This window comes from Ailuropoda melanoleuca, chromosome 8, assembly GCF_002007445.2.
Source record: "Ailuropoda melanoleuca isolate Jingjing chromosome 8, ASM200744v2, whole genome shotgun sequence".
Taxonomy (NCBI): Eukaryota; Metazoa; Chordata; class Mammalia; order Carnivora; family Ursidae; genus Ailuropoda; species Ailuropoda melanoleuca.
In genome coordinates, this window is record NC_048225.1 from 91164949 (window position 1) to 91170036 (window position 5088).

The window sequence follows — 5088 nt, forward strand, 5'->3', positions numbered from 1 at the left end:
GTATGGCCTTCCCATCTACTATTTCTGAGAGCCTCAATGTCTTTAGGTAATTATGTTGAGAGAAAGAAAGGCATGGAGGAGAAGAGGCAAAGAAAAAGTCTAGATTTGAGAACTATGTCTAGAGAATAACTAGGTGTGATTGCTGGCACATGGACCTGACTGGAAGCAGATATATCCTATGCCTTCCAAGTTTCTGAAGATTGCATTACCAAAGAAGCTGCGGGACTAGACCTAAAACCTCCTTCCTTGTTCAAGGCTTAAAATAATTCTTGAGTTCCCAACCCATTTCAGACTGAGCAGAAGTCAAGCTTTTAGAGTGGCATTGTTCTGAATGAAGGGTGTTGCCCCAAACTCACTTCACATGTGGCCAAGGAGAAGAACAAAGAAAGGAGTCCTTTCTAGAGCAAATGCCACACACACCCATCATGTCCAGAGGGTATGGACTTCACAGTGTTGACCCAGAACGGTTTTACATCATGGCTATGGACCATAATCCTGCATGTTGTCCATTTTTTCCCTTTCAAATGGATTATTTGTTGTTCTTTTCCTACCTTTATAAATGGGTTGTGATGGTGGGGAAATTGAGAAGCAGATAACTTGTCTTTTTAATATGTAGGCTACCATACCTAGATGTGCTATATGAAACTAATGGTGAAGATGGTGCATCACCCGAGTATTCTGGACATTGATCTGAAGGTGGTGACTGGATGGGACCTTGACTTTTGAGGTGAGTGTGCTCTGTGAGTGAAAGGAAGAGTGTAATAGATATTGGATGTCCAGAAGGGCAGACTATGGCAAAAATCTTTCAGTGTTCACCATTTGGGGTTTTTCTTGGACACAAGAAAGATTACATTTCCCAGGTTTCCTTGAAGTTAGATGGGCCATATGATCCTGAGCTTTGCCCAGTGGAATACAGGCAGGTGACTGTTACTTCGAGGCCACCTGTATTAAAATCTGGTACATCTTCTATTTCTTTCATCTGACTAGCTGGAAGCAAAGGACTCCAAGATGGAAAAGCTACATAATGGAAGGAGTCCAACCTACACCAGATGATCATAAGTGAGTAATAGCCTTATACTGGGTTCTAGTACTCATATATAGAAATTGTATTTTATAGCAGCCTGCATCGATTAGCTTAATTAATACAGACGGCTGGAAGAGCTCTTCATTTTCTCCTGAAAGGAGTGAAATCATCCTCCTACCCCATCATCATCATCACCATCATCATCATTGTTCAAAAAATACTTTTTGAGTATCTATAACTTATCAAGCACCGTGACAGAGACTGGAAGGCAAAAAGGAACGAAACATTGTTCCTGGTCTTGTCCATAATCTGGAGGAGAAACATATAGATAAACAGATAATGACACGAAGAATTATATCCTAAGTGTAACACCATTAACATATGACATAGATCATTCTGCGCGGATGTGGGGTGGGACAGTGAGACAGGACAGACCTTACAGAGGAGGTTACACATGTATCAGGTTCTAAGGGATGAAGAGGGATTTTCTAGGCAAGTACGGTAGGTGGAGGCATGCAGATATGCAAGTCAGGAAAATGAAACTGATTTCTACACTTGGAGATGGACAGCATCTTTATCATTCTCATTGTCATCCTCAAATGTATCATCCTACCATCAAAATTATTTATTAATTTCCGTGCAGAGTGACCACATGGATTTGATCCTGTTCTCCAGAAGATCTCAGCTCAAGGGAGTGTAGGTAGCAGATTACACACTGACCAGGAGAGTTGCCCTATAGAATGCTCTATTATTTCCTTGCCATGTAATATGGGCCAAGTCACTTGACTTGTCTTTATCTTTCTCATACTTTTGCACCAAGAGAGAACTCATATTTATCCTTTCTGACTTGAGTAATTGTTCTGCAAATCTGGTCAATAAAATATGTGAAACCTGATTTGAAAAAAATATGCAAATACCACACTATATATGTTTATATTTTACGAAGACAGTTAATGAAGGAAGGTTGCGGTGGTATGGGCCATGGGCCATAGCAGTTTCTAATGTCATCCCATTAAAAGGACCCATTTTACTTTTTTCTGGTGGCAGTTGACNTGGGATGGAGCCCCGAGTCGGACTCCCTGCTCAATGTGGGGGCGCTGCTTCTCCTTCTGCCTCTCCTCCTTGCTATGCTCTCTCTCTCCCAAATAATAAATACAACAAATAAAAAATCTTTCAAACTAATCCATTTGCAGCTCAAATAGTTCTAAATTGTACATTTCAGGTTTACCCAACTTCTTNCTGGTATCCTCAAACAGATCCTATCTGTTGGTGGTACCCCTGCTGGTGGCACATGAGAGTGGAGGGAGAGCCGCTCTTGGGGGATGGGGACACAAGACATAAAGAGGGCCATGTGGCAGTCCAGAGCAGGTGGAGATGTTTACTCAGTGTGCACGAAGGCAGTATGGCCAGAGCAGGAATAGGGATCAAAGTTTAAGAAGGAAATAAACATTTTAGACAGAGGGTGGCTGGTTTGGGGGGTGAGTGGGTAAGGCTCTCAAAAGAAAAACAAATTACCAGACCTGAGGCCCAGTCAGGATGTAGAATGTAAGTGAGTAGGGACCAGTGGTTCAGAACTAAGGTTTCAAACAGTGAAGGCATTGGAGGACCACCTACCACAGTAGTCCCTGCTCTATGGCCTGGATAGCACGTTTTTTGGATCGCATCTTTTTCTATGGCAGGATAGCACATTTTCAATTATACACAGGCATCTAGGACATGGCAAAGAGTTCTGAACCTCAGTCCTTACCCTGAGAGCTCCAAGTGAAATAAACACTTGGTCAGTTGCTTCCTGCCATCTGCCTTCCTCCCCATTTCTACCTGTGGCGCACACTTCACAGCTTCAGCATGGCAGTGACTCTCCCCCTATCAGTGGCACCTGGCGAGGCCATGCAGCAGGCATGGGGATGCCATTGGCCCCCGTGATTGGCAAGAAGTGCCTCAAATACCCCATTTTCTTCCGCTGGTCCATCGCCAAGCTGTGAGGCGTGCAGTTCTCTAAAAACCCTCTTAAGCCTAGAGAGATTATTATAACCTATAACCTTGCAAGGACACAAGTCCCACATAGGCAGCTGCTTCGTAAAGTAGTACTTTGATGTCTTTGAGATCCTAAACCTGCCTCATTGAAGCATGAATGCTTCCAGTGCTTTTCTTATATATATATATATATATATATATATATATATATATATATACACACACACACACAATTATGATAGATTTGTTTAGATACACTTATTTAGATACATTATTTAAAGTAATACAGGGGCGCCTGGATGGCTCAGTTGGTTAAGGGTCTGCCTTTGGCTCAGATCATGATCCCAGGGTCCTGGGATGGAGCCCCGAGTCGGACTCCCTGCTCAATGTGGGGGCGCTGCTTCTCCTTCTGCCTCTCCTCCTTGCTATGCTCTCTCTCTCCCAAATAATAAATACAACAAATAAAAAATCTTTCAAACTAATCCATTTGCAGCTCAAATAGTTCTAAATTGTACATTTCAGGTTTACCCAACTTCTTAATAATATTTGAAGGCAGCTGCAACCACAGATCTCCACTCCATGATTCTTTCTTTGCCCATTCTTCTCTCTTTTCTTTCCTGAATAACTTCTTTCAGATGTGGTTCAAGGTAGAAGTTATCCTCCTCATATTTTGTCCACTGCTTCTAAAGAGCAGATCTGCTGCCCCACGGTCAGGTCCAGTGCTCTCTCAACGTGAAACATCCTGTCGTCATAAAGTTTCCCAGGAAGCCTTCGTGTGGCCTCTTTCTCATATGCTGTATCATCTCACATTAACCCTGGTTTATGGAACCCTAGAGCATTGTAATAACATCTGCAAATACCCTCCAGCCCCCGGCTTGATGCTGCAACAGCAGGCCTGCTCGCTATTTTGACCCGAGACCACAGCATTGAATGCTTCTAGTATTTTGAGACTGGGTAAACCATTTCATTTTTATCTGTTAAGATCTTAAAGATTGTGGCTGAGGGCTAGAGCTTTATCTTCGTAACCTAGGCCTGTATGACATTACCTCACTCAAAGTCACTAGCGATGCGTCTGAGAAGTTCATGCCGAACAAAACCCAGCCTAGGGACTTGGGTGACATTGCAGCCCATCCAACCCGTCGGTTAATCCTTCAAGCTTTAACCCTGCCCTCCTCCTCCCCCCACTTGGCAATGCCCTCTCTTTTACTTTGCATTGGCATTAATGGCATAAAGAGCTACCTTCTCATCTGAGTAATGCTAATTCACCGCCATCCCTGGTCATTTGTTACCTATTAGAAATATCCTGACAGCCTGCCTCTCATTACTATGGCACCAGGTCCGGCTCCCAAGAATAACCTTCTAAGGAGGATGAAATGTACGCCAGTGGCATCTAATACCAGGGCATTCACATTCATATTTTTAGCAGCATATATCAGTGAGCCCAACCTTTAGTGTACTCTATGTACTTTTAATAATCTCCATAAAAGCCTGATTTCCAATCCCTAGGCTCAAGCTGACAGTGTAAATAAAATCACCCAAATCCACAGGGTAAGAGAAATGAAAATGACAAGGATTAAAATTTGGTCAAACCTCTTTCTTTTTAAAAATTCTGCTTCCCTTCCAATTGGATCACGACCCTGTGTGTGCTCAGCTTAAGACCAGACGGTATGCTTTCACTTTTATTCCTCTCTCCAGCAGGCTTACAGTATTTAGTGAGAGTCTGTAAAGAATGTGTGCTGGGTAGAGAGTTAATACCATAATCCCCTATCGTTGGGGTCAAATGCTGAATAGAGCAAAAGAATTAGAAAACATGTTACATACAGTGGCAGGAAAAAATGCATCAGCACGCTGTTCTGTGAACGCTCGCCTAGCATCCGTCACCCGTGAGTGACGGCCATGAGTAACAGAGTACGTGAGAGATGCGGACTTGGAGTCTCCTTGCGCACAGAAGTCCGACGGACACTTGAGCACAAGTCTTAATACCCACATACTCTGGGAGGTGTTTGTCGCCATTTTTAATTGCTTCTTTTCAAGTACCTGCGTGGATTTAGTTCCTAAGTAACACATTTAGCCACTAAATGGTTTCACAG

At 43.1% G+C, this 5088-nt stretch overlaps 1 pseudogene; it reads right to left on the reverse strand.

Moving 5' to 3' along the window:
- Positions 1-3476: 3476 nt before the first annotated feature.
- On the reverse strand, positions 3477-3925 carry LOC100466249 (annotated as a pseudogene).
- Between the last annotated feature and the right edge of the window lie 1163 nt (positions 3926-5088).